This window comes from Epinephelus moara, chromosome 10, assembly GCF_006386435.1.
Source record: "Epinephelus moara isolate mb chromosome 10, YSFRI_EMoa_1.0, whole genome shotgun sequence".
Classification (NCBI taxonomy): domain Eukaryota; kingdom Metazoa; phylum Chordata; class Actinopteri; order Perciformes; family Serranidae; genus Epinephelus; species Epinephelus moara.
The window spans coordinates 20,299,841-20,318,790 of NC_065515.1; positions in this window are offsets into that span (position 1 = coordinate 20,299,841).

The window sequence follows — 18,950 nt, forward strand, 5'->3', positions numbered from 1 at the left end:
CGCTCTTCCATTTAACATTTAACATAAGAGTAGCATTGCGTTATATTTGCAAAAAGAGCACGGTCTCACTCCAAAGTTGTCGAAATCTGGCACTTGGGCAGTGACTTGGCAGCGGAGTCCGAAACCAACGAAAAAAGGCTACCTTTAACGTCAGCATGATGCGCGGCCGGTTGTCGTTATAGTTTAACGGTGCCTGGCGGCATGCAGCGGTACAAGGATAAGAGTTAAGGTGGCGAAAGTTTGAGTGAGGTGGGCAGGAGGGGCAGTGGATGGGTCCAACAAACACCGACTTTCACCCAAGAGAGCAGTGTTAGCGTCCCATAAAGGGATAGTGCACCCAAAAATAAAAATTCAGCCATTATCTACTCACCCATATGCCAAGGGAGGCTCTGGTGAAGTTTTAGAGTCCTCACAACACTTACGGAGATCCAAGGGGGGAGTGGGTAGCAGCACAACTGCACACCTAATGGCTGACGGCGCCCCAGATTAAAATGTCCAAGAACACAGAATTGAAAGCACAAAATATCTCCATACTGCTCAAAATTTGTATTTAATAAAACAAGTTCCTAAAAAGTTACTTAGCTGTTATGCTAATGTTAGCTAAGCATCAGTTTACTCAGTATGTTAATATTAGCCTCAACTCACCGTTATTTGTGTTAGTGTTGAACAAAGTTGGATCTTTGTCAATATTTTTTGACCTGCGCGTTTTGCATAGTGCAGTTCGCTTTTAGTTGACCACCATAGTTTTTGTAAACAAACAAAATTATGTCTTTTCCAACTGGTGCTCAGTAACGTAATGTTAGTTCTTAAAAGTTCTCTACTGCAACTTGATTGTGTGCTGTCAGATTGGCACATTTTTTAATCTACATGCTTTTTAATTTTGAGGCTTGGAGGAAGGTATCAAGTATTTTCAAGTCAAAAGGCTGAAGTCAAGGGAGGTCACGAGTCATTGGTGTTTAACGTCCAAGTCTAGTTGCAAGTCTTTTTTGATTTTATGAAGTTGAGTCAAAAGTTATCACTCACTCGAGTCCAAATCACATGCTTCGAGTCCACACCGATGGTATTTCATTACTGAACACTGAGATGTCAAGTAACCATGGCTTTGTCACCACAGTCTGTCAGTTTGTCATCTTTTTCTGTGCTACAGTGGTTCCTTCCTGTATGATTGCTGTTGTTGTTGTTGTGAGTGGCAGCTCCACTAAAAAGCTCTGTTCTTGTACAGAACCTGCCATTTTGTGTTGATGTTTCACATGGATGACAATTTTCTGCCATCAAACTCTAAACTAGCAGCTGGAAATACTTGACTGTAACAGCAAGTTGTTTACTGTGGTCATTTACTGCAAAGAAGATACACCAAACAACAAAAGGAATCTGAGGTACATCAGTAAGAACTGTCTGGTTTCTCCATCAGTGTTTGTGGATTAATTTTTCTTCAAAAGACTAAGTTAATTTTCCTGCAGTCCACTATTTTGATTCATGGGGCTATGCCTTATTGGTAACAAAGGAATTGTCAATTCCGTCTTTAAATACAAGACTCTGCAAAATAAGAGACACACGCTGCCTCTCAAGAATTCCAATAGATAGTGGAAAAAGAAAAGAGACTTAAATCAACATCTAAAGACAGTTTGAATCCCCGGAATAATTGGTTACAGAGGAGAAAACAAAGGTAGCAAATGTGGGGAAGGTGTATGGTGGGAGAGAGCTTTTGGGTGATTTGTGTGTTGGCGGCAGCAGCCTTTTAGTGTGTGTCTGTGTGTGTCTGGAGATGGCAGTGCTAGAGCTTCCAGATGTGGAGTGGGCAACCTGCCTGTCGAGACCCAAACACAAGAACTTCCCCCTGACGGTGGAGATTAATCAAAACCAGGGGAATCTCCACAGCAAGACGAGGAGGGAGGATGTGTGTGTCTCTTTGTGCGTGTGTTTATTTGTGGGAGGATGAGTACTTTTTTTAAACATGTGTTTTTGTGTGTGCACGACTACCAAATTCCTGTATAAAGGGGGAGCTTCTAGTCTTTGCCAAGTCTGTTGATTTGTTGTCCGCTGCCTAGAAAAGGAATTCAACCCTTAGCTTTATTGATGGTGCCCTTTGGGAAGAGACTAATACTAGTGTTATTATGGGAAACATGTAGTCATGCTGGCATGCGCACAGTATTTACAATACGACCAACCAAAGCAAAGTATGATATTTTTCCCTAAAATTTCAATCTGATTATAAATCAGCACATGTGTATATACAATAATCACTCGGTCAAAACACATTTACCGCATCCCTAATGATGGTTTTCAGATTCAAAGTCTCGCTGATGGAACTTCATGTGCCTGTGTCAGAAGCAATCAAAATGGGTTTGCAGCCTTTCATGGAAGACTTACAGACTTTGCCATAATCTCGAGGGCTTGGTGCAATTTAAAACTCACGCTATTGCCCTCCACTATCAGTTGAGGGCTTTGGTAGGTTAATGGCATTTCACTAACTTTCTCTTAATGCATTTTTCAGTCTTTGATTCACGCCCCAGTGCACTCCTTTGCAGCACTTCCATACTATCTGACGGGACATCACGTCCTGGCGTTTATCAATTAATTGCACACTGCTCCTGGGTGCCATTGTGAGCCATTTAGATTTTTTTTCTTTTTTAGTAAATGAGTGATGCATGTCTTCTCTGAGGTCCCCTAGATAGAGGAGAGTAATTACTCACAGGAAAAGCTCTGGCCAGATCTTTGAGTCCTCTGGCAACCTGCTGTGACATAGGTGGTCAGCGACGTACAGGGATGCAACCGCGCCTCAACAGCAGCCAGAAATACATGTAGGAACATTTATCACTGTCCTGTTACACATTAAAGGGGGGGGGCATTGTGTTGTAGGTTGGCCTACTGAATGTAGAGACCACCCCCTAAAAAAACCTTTTATCCCCTGTTGGAGTCTCCATCAGGAGGAAAACACACTTCATGAAAACAGCACAAACTATGCAATGCTCTCTCAGCAAAACTTAAATGATAAAACAGGTTGTATTATATACCAACTTCCAAAACGACTTATATGACTGGTCCCAAAACAACATATGTTAGCGTTCTAACAGTGCACTTTTAAACACATCCTTAACTTAATGAAATGGTTGCAATTCTGCTCAAAATCTAACTTTAGGTTTAGGAAAAGCATCATGGTTTGGCAAATAAGTACTTTTGTCACTGACATAACAGGACATATTTCATGTGACATACATCACACAAGACATGTCACATACTTCACTAGCACGGCAGCATGCTACACAAATAGGACACTAGGCTATGCTGTTATTAAAAAGAAGTCATTGTTGACTTTAGGACGCAAACACCGGTCTCCTTGATGAAAGTCCTATGTTTGTTTGACCAACACATTCTCACTTCAACTTCATCACATATGGTGAGTTGGTCGTGGACTTTCCACGTCCACGTATGACTTGTAAGGTAGCCTGGGTGCATGTGTTGGTGATGTTCTGGGACGCCATGCCAACTGCAGCCTGTTATATGCATTGTGTCTTTCCAAAATACACTTCCACCCCTCCTGCCCACTGTTCTCTGACTTTTCGCCCCCTTAACTCTGTTGTCTTAACTTTGACGCTGTTGGCTGGCCACGTTTTCCTCTGATGCTGTAACGCTGTTACACACTGATAGTGCTAGGCCACATATCGTGCTGACTTGAAAGGACAGCTTTTTTCGACGAATTTGGAACGAGATCAAGTTGGTTTGACTCATCCACCACCCCTCCCTAAAGGGGCTTATTTGATATTTGTACAACATTACACAGACTTTGTCATTTTTTTATGCCACATCATGGCACCTCCTCCTCAGCTACTGTAATAATTACTATGGCCACTAGAGGGTGGCGTTTTACAATAAATGCAAGTATGAGACGTAATAAGCTGCTTCCACAGTCGGCCTCTGTGGATGTTTTTTCGTAGCGAAAGGGCTGAACTATGAGAACACATTGTAGGTATTATGTCAAGATATTTTATATGTTTGTACATATTGTAAATGGTAAGCATATTCGCCAGCCTTTGGACAAACCCAGGTTAGCTGTTTCCCCCTGCTGCCAGTCTTTATGCTAAGCTCAGCTAATGTCCCCTGGGTTCAAGCTCCATACCAAATGCACACATAAGAAAGTGGTGTTATCATCTGACACTTGGCAAGAAAGCAGATAAGCATATGAGTTGGGAACCGGAGGGTTATCAGTTCAAGTCCCTGTCCAGCCCAAGTATGGAGCATGGGCTGGTAGCTGGAGAGGTGCCAGTTTGCCTCCTGGGAACTGCTGAGGCGCCCTTGAGCAAGACACCGAACCCCCAAATACTCGGGGCGCCTGTCTATGGGAAGCCCTCTCACTCTTACATCTTTAATGCATGTATAGGTCCTGTTTGTGCATGTGTGTGTATTTCCTGCCTGTGTGTACATGACAACAAAGTGAAAAAGTTTACTTTCCTCTTGGGGATTAATAAAGTATATGTTCTTCTTCTTTAATTTCCCAAAGTGTCAAACTATTCCTTATTCCTCATTAGTGTACAGTTGAGAAGGGACATTTGAAACAAAGTCCACTTTAGTTCAGCTAACTGGCAGTGACACTAACCACATTTGGCCTATTCACAAGCAACTTGTATTTTATAGCTAGACAATAGTGTCGTTCACGTCTCTGTTGACACAGGTTCTATCTTTTTCCTCTATGAAAACATTTTTTCTTTTCCTCATACACCAACACTCCCACTGCTGTCACTTACAGAGTCTGACAAATACTAAAGGTCCTTGGTGCACTTTACTGTACAAGTGATTTGGTATTGTTGGCTACTGCCATTGATTCTCAGTGGCTAAAAAAATATTGTTCTAGTAAGAGCTGCTGCCCGTCAGGTCAGTTTTTAGCGCCCGGGCAAGAGGTGCCTCTGACTGCTGGCTCAAAGATAATACAGAAACAACTTTGCCAAGAGGAACAATAGAGCATTTGACTCTGTGGCCTGCACTGTAAGAAAAGATAATTCACTGGGGTTGCTTTAGGTGGCTAACATTGCTAGTAATGGTAGCTTGCTAACACTGGACATACTGTCTAGAATGGTGTGACAAACCGCACAAACATACAGACTATCAGTTGTTTAGTTACTGATTCTGAGAATCATCATTTATATCACTGTTAGTCTTTTTGCTGTTTTTGTCTGCTGCTACTGAACAAAGAAGATGGTGGAAAGATTTCTCAGCCATTTGATTGTGACACCTTCTCTCTTAAATTGCTCTCTTTTAAGAGTGGGCCCATTAAAATTGAGGAAAGAGATGCTTAACATGGTCTCTGCTCTTCAGGATAACCTATTTAACCCAAAGTATTTCCACTTGACTGTACTCAGATGTGTAGTTCAGAGCAGAAATGCAATTATTTCAAGTGAGTCTGCTATCTGCATTGGCTTATAGTTTTGAAGTCCAGCTCTGTCACATATGCATCAGTAAGGTCTATTTTTCTAATGAGAGTATATTTAAATGAAAGGCTCTTACACAACAGAAAGGTTTTTAACTAACTTCCCTATCAGTAGCACTATAACAATCTAAAGTCCTATAGGTTATTGGCCATTCTTTTTAATTAACCAAATTAGCAAAAATAATTTAAATATTATTGTAGTGGGAATTAACTCTGTAGTCATCAATCAATGTGAGAAAGTGTTTCATCATGTAGCTTATGGGACTGAATGATTAATCTGTCTTCTTTGAGCTTTTTCATAACACAAACATTTTGAATTGTCATAGCAGGAGAATTCTGGCTAGAACTAATATCATTAGTGGGGACATAGTGGGAAGCATGGATAAGTGAAGAGAAACTAACTAATTATCTGAAAAATGTGTTGTGACAAAGCTGGAAATCTTTCTTAGCTCATGAAAAGATGTTTTGGAGATGAATGGTTTGGGATGGGATCCCTCACTGAGCAGGCCATCCCAAAGTTTCTTCCATTTTTTGCCTCCAAACTGGGGCTTTTTGAGACTTTTTCCCAAGTGGCAACCTCCGAGGCTGAAAAATGAAGCCAACACTGACATGTCAAAGACTGTAATTCCTCAAATGGCCACTTGAGGCTGGCTCCAAAAGCCAGTTCTCATAGACATCCTTGTTGAAATGCCCAATTTTACAGCAGAAACAAACAAGTTCATGTCCTGGTGCAAAATAACATATTTTATCCCATTCACGACAGCTCAGGTGTCACTTTGGGCTCTCAGTCAGATCCACCTCTCACTCCTCCATAGCTCCACCCTCTCGTCCAACATGGTCATCTTGGGTCATTTCTTGCTCCAAAAATCCAAGATGGCAAAGGCCAAAATGTCAAACCCGAGGCTTCAAAACAGAGTCCACAAATAAATGGGTGATGTCATGGTGGCTACGTCCACTATTTTTGTGCAGAGTATGGTTTCAACCCGGTCCCACTCTGAAGTTGGTGCAAATGTGGTAACTCCACCCCTAACCGTACACCTAGGCCTCCTAATTATGTATCATAACAGTGGTGCTTGGGCAGTGACTTTTAGCAACAGACACTGACGAACAAAGTCGTCCTTTCAGGTTGGCATGATATGCAGCCAGTCGCTGTAAAACAATTACGGGGAAAACGCAGCAGAACAGCAACAAAAGTTATGGCAGCGAGATGGGTGGTGGTCAAACAAACACCGACTTTCACCCGGGAGTTCGCTTCCTGCAAGACTGTAAAGCCAAACCTTGTTCTTTTTTCTTTAACCCAACCATGTGCTTTTTTCACCTAAACCCAACCACGTGTGTGCGTTTGCAATATATAACCATGTGCATTTATTGTTGAAGGTAAAAAACTTCAATTTGCAGTGTTTAGTGCATTTATTTTGAAAGAGACTGCATGCACACAGTACAATGCCTTTGAAAACAGAAGCATGCAACAGGCTGAAGTTGTCAGAACGTCAACAACTGACACACCCAGGGTACCTTGCACGTCGAATCTCAACGTGGAAAGTCTATGACCAAACGTTGATGACGATGACGAGGTCGGGGGGAGAATATGTTGGGGTTTTCTTCGTCCTCTCTGAAGGTCTAAAGTGTGGGTGGACGGTGTTTCCAATTAATGGGGGCACTGTAAGGCTCAGTGTGCAAGCAGTACTTTTTAAATAAGCTTAAAAATGTAGTTGACTTTCTGGGTAATTGCTACTGGTGTTAGAATCAGAAACTAACAAACAAAAATAAGTGACCCTAACAGTTGCTGGTTTAGTGTAGACTGTCTGCTTCTAGTCTCTTCCATCTGGTCCCTTCACTGTGGCTAAACATGTACTGTAGATCTTTCACTTTCAGTTCACAGAGCAGGATTTGCATTTTAAGAGTGTGCTGATGTTACAAAATTCCAGTAGCCCATCCTGCATGTTGAAGTGTCCTGTGAACCCCTGCTTGCCCCCTCACTGATAGCTGCTCTGGATAAGAGCTGACGCTTGAAATGCAAATAATATTCACAATGGCCAAGGGTAGAGTGCACCTCAGCTCTGTTTTTGTATTTGGTTTGGAACTTAAAATATGTCAGGGATGTGAAGTTGAGTAGAAAATGTTTGAGGAAGATGAGCAGGTCTCTGTAGGCCTGTGGGATGTATTGCCTGGCAATCAGCTTGATGAGGCCTGCAGCGATGTTTGTGAATGTTTTTGTTTCCGTACTGTAAATACTTGGTGCTGAAAGTTAAATGATGCACTGCAACAATGCACAGCTGATAACAATTACACCTCTTAGCTGAAATTAATTGCAAATACACAGCAGCGATACACAACAGGATTAGCCTACCAACCAGGTTTTCATTCTAAATGCTCAGATATGTACGTACCCCCCTTCTCTCTTTAAAATTCCGCATGACAAGTTCATGACGCAACATCTCCATTCAACTCTGGAAGATTATTGTAATTACATGGCCGCGCTCTTCCACCCAAATTAGGAGCATTACATTTGTGACCCCTAAAATGAGGGAGCAACTATCTCTTAGCAACCTGTACTAACAAAAAAAACTCCTAGTGAAAGAGGCTCATACTGGTATATTAGTTGGGAATGTGCTTTTACTTTAATCCGCCTGCACAATTTGCATTTCGATAGGCTGTTGGAAAATAGGTGAAGGCGCCAGGCAGATGGTTCAAATTGATTCTTCTGTTCATATAGATGGAAGTCTGAAAAGTTAATCCTGAAATATACTGCCAGTGCCAAAGCTCGTCTGCTTCTGGCATTGCTGCAAAGGCTACACGCAGAGGAGAAGCCATGCGTTCAATGTATAATCACAGTGTTGATTGTAATATAAAACATAAATGTGCGTATGTGCAGTGTACATTTGCCAAAGTACATTTATTAACAGTTTTACATTAAAGAGTACAAGAGTATTCTTTTAAATAAAGGTCGCACACATTTTTATAAATTTGAAATGAGTGAAATTATCTTCCAGAAAAAGCAAATTGTACATTTCTGAGACACTGGGTTTATTTTCTTAAGTGCATCATGCAAGCTTTCATCCTCTCTGTGAATATCTGTGGGGATTAGCCCTTTACCCCTGTATGCTAACATTTAGCCGGGGCCACGGAGTTCAAACAATCCCCAGACCCCAAGCTAGCTCCCTGAAGGAAACATGGGACTCACTGGGTCTGCATTTCCTCAGCTTCCTTGACGGTGTTGGACCCCGTCATGAGCATGTCACATCGATGAAAGTGCCTCAGAGGCGAGCAGAAGCAGGAGCATGGCGTCGTCACAAGGGAGCAGCGGTCCCTGGCGTACAGACGGAGGGGTCGGAGGTGGGGAGTCTGGGAAACTCACAGTTTTGCTCTTTGAGTGTTTACGATGTTTATGATGCAAGAAAGACCACTCGGGCCATCTATCATACAAACATTCAGATTTTAGGCCTTCAGCTGCTGCATAATAATCCATAATGAATTAGGGCCTTGGTGTCTTGCTCAAGGATACTAGTAGAAGACATGTGGATGTTAATGACCACATTAACTGTTGCAGGAATTTGGTTAGCCACAGTGGAAAAGAGACATATACTAATGTATTGTTGGGATAGAGGCACTTTATTTTCAAACTGAAAGTGTGGGTTTTTTTGTCCTTGGGTGTGTGTACTACGTGCGTCTCATTAGCTAACTTTTACCCAACCTTTTCAAATGTTATGAGGAGGTTAAAAGGGGTCACTTCATTAGAAAGATAAAAAATGCTCCAGGTTCACGGGCAGCGTATTCTATTTTGCTGTGTTGTTTGTTCTCCACAAACTCAGCCAATCACCATTACCTTGTGTTGGCCCCATTTGCTCTTTGCCTCTCCCTCCGGTGTGTGTCCTCCCTCCTTCTTGACCACCTATTAACAAACAGTGAGATAATGTAACTAAATACAAGTTGCAATAATAAAAGGGATTTATCCAGCACTTGGAGAGAATCAGGGAAGATGCCTTCTCTTGCTCTTGGCTTTCATGCTGATTAATGGGTGAAGCAGATTGTATCTACTTTATTAACTTCCCTCACTCCTAGACTCTTTTGCTCCCTCTTCATCTTCCTCTCACACATTCCCGGAGTCTTACCTCACCTAATGAAGATGTGCCTCAAATCTTTATTTTCAGCCCTGTCTTTTCTTCTCCCTCCAAATAGCTCCCCTGATGATGCGTGTTTCTTAAATAAACGAGATCTCCGAGATGCTCATTTTTCCTATTAAAGTCCCACTGTGTTTGTCTCACTGCAATTCACATTTTCCTTTTCCTGGCACGCAGACTTGGATCAAGTTATTTACAAAATAATTGCCAGATCTATTGTAAGCTACCAGAGGAAACACTTTTTTTTCCCCATGCAAGCCAATAAAGTATCAGCCAGAAAGTTGAGCCAACACCATGAAATTGGTTTTGCTAAACTTGGTGTCAAATCTCATTTCTCTCTATATGACATAAATAATTCATGATTAAAAGCAACAATTAATGTTAAAGTTTCAAGAGCATAATATTTATGTTGCAAACTGCACTGGACACACAACAGATCACTACAATATTATGGGGTATTGAAACCATTATTAAGCCATTTACTCAAAGCTATCCAGACTGAGATTTTGTGCTTTCAAAACTTCAACTACAATTTCAGTCTGTGCTCTGATTACAATATTTAGTCATCCCCAATCATGCTGCTGTAAAGGGCATGGCGATGTATGATGCTCGTCAGATCACCTGTGCACATTTCTGGAGGCACAGTGGTGCCGTGGCATCACAGTAAGAGGGTTCCGGGTTCAAACCCACCTCCAGGCCCGGGCCCCTCTGTGTGGAGTTTGCACGTGTTCCCTGTGTCAACCAGGGTTCCCTCTCACAGTCAAAGACAGTCCATAGACATGCGTGTTATTTTTAGACTCTTAATTTCCCATATGTGTGAATGTGAACGTGAATGGTTGTCTGGCAACCTGTCCACATGGGGGGAAGACAGTAGGCCACACCATCTCTCCTATGTAGGACCAAGACACATAGAGATTGTGGTGGTTTTACCTTTTGTTGTTGTTGTTATTGTTGTTATTGTTGTTTTGCATCTCTTTGTAGTAGATATGCATCTTTTTGTGGTTTTGTGTCTCTTTGTGGTAGTTTTACCCCTTTCTGTGTTATTTTGTGTCTCTTTGTGGTTGTTTTCGCCCTTTCTGTAGTTATTTTGTATCACTTTGTGGTTGTTTTCCCCCTTTTTGTAGTTATTCTGTGTCTCTTTGTGGTTGTTTTATCCCTTTCTGTAGTTATTTTGTGTCTCTTAAAGTATTTATGTGTTTCTTTGCCATTCCCTTGTATCTCTTTTTGGTATTTTTGTGTCTCTTTGTGGTCTCCTCCTGCTCCATACATGTTCGTTTGAGTGACATTTTGCAGGGGAAGACCAGGGGGGGCCCCGACACTTTAGGCCCCTGGGTCTGGGCCCTGTAGGCCTGTTCAGTAATCCATCCATGCCTGTTTGTCCAGCGTACCCTCTTGCCCAATATCAGCTTGGATGGGCTCCAGCTCCCCGAGTCCCTGAAGGGTAAGTGGTTACAGATAATGGATAGACATTTCTTCCTATGTAGTGTGACAGCCTGGGATGGTACGCAGCACCAGGATACACCACTGTCCAATTTCCCAGCAGCAATTTTACACACATTCCTTCCCTGGAACGGCACATCCAGGCCACTGGACGCAGCTCCAAGCGTTTGGTGTGTGTTGCACTTAAGGGTTAATGAAATGGGAAGACTGTGTTTTGATGAGTAACATAACTTTAATCCCCACTTAGGCTTGTAGATGTCAATAATGGTGATAAATTCCTTATAAATACATTTCATAGACCTCACTGTTTTCATATGATACTGTCTGACATGTCACGATGGTCTAAATCCTGTCCATCTGGTACCATGAGGCGGCTGAAATAAATGTTGACAGTTATTTGCAAATAAAGTATTTGATCCAGCTCGGCATGCTGGTGTGTGGTGTCACTCTCACTACCTCCGGACACATGCTCTCTCTCTCCCGCTCTCTGTCTCCCTCACTCTGTGAGAGTCTCTCTGTCTCCCCAGTTTTGTGTCTTGGGTTACAGGGTAACTGGAGCTGTGTTAGTGTGTGGCGTTCCTCAATCCCCCAGAGGACTTCAGCCCCATGTTATGGTTTCCATCAGTCTTATGCAGAGCTGGAAAGAAGGTGTGCGTGTCGCTGTGTGTGTCTGTGTGTCCTATTCAAGCCCATACTGGCAGCGGGTTGCCCGTTTTTTCTTAACCGTGATGATTCAGTTGTTTTACTGTAACAGTCTGAGACGGAGGATGTGCTTGACAAATGCTGCGAGTCAACAGCCTGATTTAAACACTGCTACGGTTTATATCCGTCATACATACATCAACATATGACCTCATTCATTTCTTATTCTCCTACATTTATTTCTGACCTCTAACATTTTCCTTCAACCTTTTTTACACTGCATACACAGTAATAATGTCTCTGGATTTTGTTAAATCAAAGTGTGTGTGAAGCATGCTGTAGTTTGTCGCCTTATATTTCATACGGTCAGCTGTACGTTATAAAGGGAATGTCGTTCACCGCTGATCTCGACCTCTCACCATCAGTGTCATACAGTGGATGTCGGAGCTTTAAAGTCAACACCAATAAAGCATGAGTAGGTGATGAAACAACAAACAAAACTACACTTTGGCCTGGGTTTTCAACATGCTGCAGGACCAAAGGTGTGGTGGGCCTCACACATGTGGGAAAATTACTACTTGTCCCTTTGTATATGGTGAAGTTTTAAAGGAGCAGGGGGGCCAGAGAGGGTGCTTCCAGTCTCACTTTCTGGCCAACCCCTGTTACTGAAATCAACCTGACGTCAAGAGATCATTGCCATCTTTGTTTGGGAGGAATCCCTTTCATTCCCCCCAACCAGGGGGGAGACCAGAGGGAAAACCCGCCCTGATTGGCCTTGAATTAGGCTATACCTTGGGTCGTCTTACATGACACCACGACCTTTACGCTAGCTTAAATTGTTGCCTCACAGCAAGAGCGATCCTGGTTCGAACCCAGGGTGGGGGAGCCCTTCTGTGCGGAGTTTGCATGTTGCAGGTTTTCTCTGGGTACTCCGGCTTCCTCCCACAATCCAAAGTCTGGCCACCTGTCCAGGGTGTACCCCACATCTCACCCAAAGTCAGCTGGGATAGGCTCCAGCCTCTGTGCGACCCCCAACAGGCTAAGCTGTTACGGACAATGACTGAATGAATGAGTAAAGTAGTTTAAACTCACTAAGTCTGGTTTTAAATGTCTGCCAGACACGTTGACTTGGAGTATCACTATTATACCATTATTATATGAGATTTATTTATTATTCTCACCTGTTATGAAATAGGTAGAGCACACATAAGTTTGATTTAACTTGGGGGACCAGGGTCTGTTTTGGCTGGCAGTCCTGTCCATATTTACATGAGCCCTGTTAATTTCTTTGCGATTCCTTAACTAGTATGATGTAAAACTGGAGACTTAGATTTGGCTAGTCTTATTAGTTGTAAAGTTGGTCACCCAGCAGTCTAAGGCATGTTGACCTGTTGATGTCACAAAGAAAACAATCTTAATTTATCGCTTTTCCAAGCAGTTCTCTGCACTGCTGCAGACAGTACCATAAGCAATATTTACCCCGCACCATAGTCCTGTAGCAACAACAGGGAGGAAATTGACTTTGAGAATATCCCTTTATTAAAATGGCAAAAGTTTAATTTTTCATCTCTGTTTAACATTCTTAAGCACAAGCTCTCAAATATGCAAGATGTCTTTTCCATAACGAGACTAAGTGTGCTTACTGTTCTTCTCTGGTTGGGCAGGTTCCCCCTCTAACACCTGCCACTCATACTGATGAACCAACTACCTTGAAACAGCATGTAGCCTGAGGCTGAGGATAACAAACATCTCTAAAGTCACCACAGGCACTGAAGAGGCAGACAGTTAATGCAGGAAATCAGCAATAAAATGCCAATTATCTCCAGGTTTTTCAGCTTCACTGTACTTTTGTTCTGCTGTTGTTGCAAAGACTTCCCAGAGCTTAATAGCCACAACTCAGCTGATCAGTGACTAATGGTTTATGGTCCAGAACATCCTGAACAGTACTGAAAAAACAGTTTTAGACAGAGAGAGCTATAGTAGATAGGGTCACAGATAGAATTATGTGTAAATATGCTGTTTATGGATATGTGCAGGTCACAGCATGCAGCTAACAGATTGTTTTGCAACATTAGGGCTTTAAATGAGGAGTGGTAATTTATAATTTATAGGTAATTTGTAGCATTGCTGAGCATTTGGCAATCTGCTGAGCAGTTAATGAGGATTATTTTCACTTCTGTATTTGGTTTTAAAATGTAAAAAAAAAAAAAAAAAAAGAAGCAAACAATACAAACCAAGTGATAGTATTTAGTCCATCCATCCATCCATCCATCCATCCATCCATCCATCCATCCATTTTCAACCACTTCCAGACATCCCTCTCCCCAGCAATGCTTTCTAGCTCCTCCTGGAAGACCCCGAGGCATTCCCAGGCCAGATGAGATATGTATCTTGCGTGTTCTGGATCTGCCCCGGGGCCTCCTATCAGTTGGACATGCCCGGAACACCTCCAGCAGGAGGTGCACAGGAGGCATCCTGATCAGATGCCCAAACAACCTCAACTTTCGATGCGAAGGAGCAGCGGCTCTACTCCGAGATGTCTGAGCTCCTTACCCTATCTCTGAGGCTGAGCCCAGCCACCCTTCTGAGGAAACCAATTTCGGCTGCTTGTATTTGTGACCTCAGTCTTTTGGTCATTACCCATAGCTCATGACCATAGGTGAGGGTTGGGACGTAAATAGATCAGTAAATCGAAAGCTTTAGTATATAGGCTTGCAGTATGAAATAATAATAATAATAGGCAAAAAAATATATAATCACATGAATGCTCCTTCAAGTCAGAACAACAGTTCAGATAGTCTGCAAAAAATTTTGGTATATCAGTTACCAAGTTGAGTCATATATGCAGAAACATGGCGGACAAAAGTAAATAGTGATATTGATGGTAGTATACTTTTTCATATCAATTTTTTGCCCGTGTAAATTATAACATGGTATTAGGTTGTAATGATAGAAAAGCAGTAGTTTTAGGGGATTTACCGGTGAAGTAACAAGTCTCTGAAAAAACAATTTTGTAATATAAAGCTTCAAATTGTTGTTTATATGCTGTGAGCAGTAAAATGTAGAACATCTTTATAGCGTCCATGATTTATCAGCTGGGGGAGTGGGACTATCCCAGGAGCACTTAAATGCAGCATTACTTCCAGCAACGCACCAAAGTCGCGCTTGTATTGGTTGATTGCCATCAGCTGTTTACAGGATGCTTTGTGATTGGCTCATTCGCAGCTTTGCAGTTAATATCCTCCAATCATATTCACGCAGGTGTACAGCGCGGACATTGTAAACTGACGCTCATTTTCTCGGTGCCAACGCTGTGTGCTGTCACAGCTGACCGGTCACAGCCTCTGCTTCCCATTTTGGACGACTTTATAAAATTAAGGAGTGAATAATGAGCTGTTTGTCAGACAACCATCACTTTACATGAGCCAGGACAGAAGCTGGGTTCTCCTGTGCTTACTGTTGGACGACTCGGACCACAACCTCTCTGCCATGGACCTGTTCACCGGATATGGAGCCACCATCTTACCAGGGTCATAGCTAAGTAGCTACCTGCTGCTGTGCTGATGTGCGTCCATTTACTGCCAGTGACAGTTCGTGTTTTGGCTTGTGCATGCTGTGTTTGTTTGGCAGTGCCAAGACGCTTGCTGAATTGCTGTCAACAATGTTTTGGTTAAGCTTTGCTGCTGTGCATGCCTGCATTATGATGCTGATGATGATGATGATGATGTGTTGCTGGCTGCTCAGTTTACTGCTGAGACTCTGTGTAAGAAAACTTAATGTAGCAATTGAGCTCAGTTCATGTGGTGCTGGCTGACATGTGTAATGCCCAAAGTGGCTGTACTGGTTGAATTGGCTGTTTAGTTGGTGTATTTTCCCCTGATAGTTTTAAGTTGTTTGCTCATGCATGCTATTTAGCTGATCACCAGGGAATGCTTACTCAAACTTGGCTTGCAGTTAGTCATATGATAATGAAATTTAAAGCTGACCTACTGCATATTTCTAATTTGGTTAGCTTTAAAAGAGCAGTGGAGGCCTGATATTTCCCTATAATTGGGATAGTGTTGCACATGTTCATCTGAGGGCAGCCAGGATGTTGTGTGAGCTTCATCTCAGATGTGAAGAGCTTTGCAGGCGTTCAAGGGAAGTTGTAACATGCTTGTTGCAAAGATTCAGGATGGTGGCTCACAGCTGCTCTGTGGTTTTGTTTTGGGGCAAGTGTCTTGCAGCTGTATTGGTTGTTTGTTTGTAGGCCTATTTCACAATGATTGGCTCATTCACAGCATGTGGCTAGTGACGTCCAGTCATAATCACGCAGCATGGATTATATAACTTGACACTTATTATTTTGCTGATTGTGCCCATGTCAATGCTGTTTGGTGCTGCAGCTCCCTCCACCATCCTAACCTAGATATATCTCATATTTTAATATTGACTCAAACTGGCAATAGACAAGTCTTGTGCTTTTAAGTATATCAGCGTTTAGATTGGCCTCCTATAAACCTTTCACTATGCAACTGCGACTGCCACTGTAGCGCTGCTCTCTAATAGCTGACCAAACACTACTCGACCAGAAAGGTCATTAGTCGGCAAGATTTCATTGGTCGCTTAGTTGCAGAAAAAAAAAGAAGAAAAAAAACGTGAAACGCTATTATGAGCTGTGCCTTGTCAAAATAAATCAAAACCTATATGGCTGAACCATGTGGGAATTTAATTTGAAAGGACAGACACAGGAAGTGGCCACGCTCAGCAGTCAGTCACGTTACTGTACAGGGCTGGCACCTGCGGTTATCCCACAGGCTAGTTAATAACATGTCGGACAGGAAATCCAAAGTGTGGGATCATTTTGAGAAGGTGAAGGATGAACCCAAGGTGATATGTAAACTCACCTTCATTGGTCGACTACAAACATGACGTATCATCTGAAACATGTCAGTAGCTACATGCCCATTAGCCACTTAGCACAATCATTACTGCTTTGCCGACAGCGTCATTAACAGGCGGCTCGCTCAGTGTGTGACGTGCACTTGTAGATAAAATATAGGCCTATATTAATGAAGGTTCATTAGTACGGTTTTGTATTTCTCTGTAATGTAGCACAGTGTTGACAATGTTACTGATACTATTCTTTCTCACACCTTCAACTCAAACCATCGTGTTGCCCCGCCCAAAATATATAGTTTAATTATTAAATCCATATCGTAACATGCGGATGACTAGTTGACTAATGGCCCTAAATGACGACTATTTGTGGACTAGTAAAATTCTTTGTCGGGGGCAGCCTTATGTCACCGGGTACAACCTCCTGAGCAAATGGAGGCTGACTGGGGCTGGCAGCTTGACACCATCTCTGTCTGCTTTCTTACTTACTGAATGAATAAACTCATGTAGGGATGCCTATCACCAGAGGCCACACAAGACAATATTATCACAATACATAAGCTACGATACAATTTTATTGCGATTTTAAACATATTGTGCTAAAATATATTGTGATATATTATGATCTATTACCTTTTTTCAACTGCAAATTATGTTTCCAAAGGAAAACTTTGTCAACATCAACAGCTTTATCTCATAAGACGACGGTTTTAGTCTTTCTTTATCTAACTACTGTCATTTTATCACAGCAAAATGTGTCTTGTGAATTGAAAAAACAACTGATTAGCCTATATTGTAGTAAAAACAAAAAATAATTTGTAGTTATCATATTAATAATTAATATACTTGGCATTCATGTAATGATGATATTGCCACACAAGAGTATGGCGATACTATGCTGTATCAACTTTTCCCCCCACCCCTAGTTGTTGGTCTGTTGCTCTGAGGAAAATGTAAAGTGACTGGGTTGTCCTTGCAACAGTGGTGCCAACAGTAATACCATTTGGAAATGCCAGGGGGGGAGTTGTCTTTTTCCATTTTATTATGTAGTGTTTATGTAAGGATGTATCAAGGAATAGACTCTCTAAGCAAATTCTTTGTCTCTGCCCTGATTCTTGAGAGCTCCTTAAAAAAGCAAAGCCTTTGCCGGCAAATCTAAATGTGAAACCATTTGCTGTAAATGGTCGATTCCCTGAGGTTAGTGCCTCTGGCTGAATTAAGTTGCAAGTACTCCCTATAGTATGAAATGTTTATGTCCTCCAGCAATATTATCATTTATTATTATTATTGAACTCGGGGTTGAGCCAGTAATGGGTTGCTGTTATTACTATAACACTTGTAGCACATGAAAACATCTTTAATCCCCTGTGACCTCAGTGTCACATGACCCACATGACATGTGTAAGACAGCAGCCGCCTTGACTCTGACAGCCAGTGTGGCCAGCTTTGTTGTGGTCATCGTTGACAAATCAAAGTTCTCTGTTAAGTCTGCGGTTTGCGAGGGCACGGGCTCGATTGAGGTCTTTCTCTCATAGGATTAAGACGGCAGAGCAACCTCACTACTTTTCAAAATGGATGGCGTGCTAATCTGAGAGCTCCCTCTGTGATCTTTTGACCACAGTTTTGGGGTCAAGGTAGCGGGCCTCTGAGTTGCTCCTGGTAAAAATAAGTTTAACCCCTCAATCCCTTGTGTAAACCAATCAGATGGAAGTCATTGCCTGGTTGTGTACAAAGCACCTGGCTCTTCAGGAGTACTGGAACTATATCCATATATGATTGAATTCTACTGAATGTCAACACAAATATGGCACTGATTCTGACATATTCAAGGAAATACATAGTGATACAATGAGATGATAACCTTGTGGATAAGTAAATCTAATATATTGCCTAAACATAACTTTGAATCACTATACTATTTATTTTATATCTGTCTCTGAAACCATACTTTAGAGAAAGAAGACATTCCCAGAACAAACACTATAGTGTGTGTATTGCATGTAACACAAAACAGACAAATCATAAAAAGCTTTTTTCTGGTTGATGCACAGCTTTGTACACTTCTTAAGAAAATATTTTCTCAAGCTCTTACTTAATGAAACATTGTTGGGTTGTGGACGCACATGTAGTTTTTGGCAACTTGAAGCAAGGTATCAAATATCTTTTCACGGCCTTTACAATATAGTGATGTTAAAGGTTGATTATGTGTCTAATGGTGGCCTGTTTTGAGTGAAACACTTTTCTTGCTGATAAACTGGAATAATATAACAGTGTTTAAAAATAACAACCAAAAAAAATTTAATTAAAAATACACGGTGATTTTTATAAAAATAACATTTTTATTTGCTTAAACCGTCACAATATGCACGCAGTCATACATGAGACATCAGACAAGTTCCTCCTCCCACTCCTTGCACTTCTAATGGCATTTGCTAGAATCGACCGCA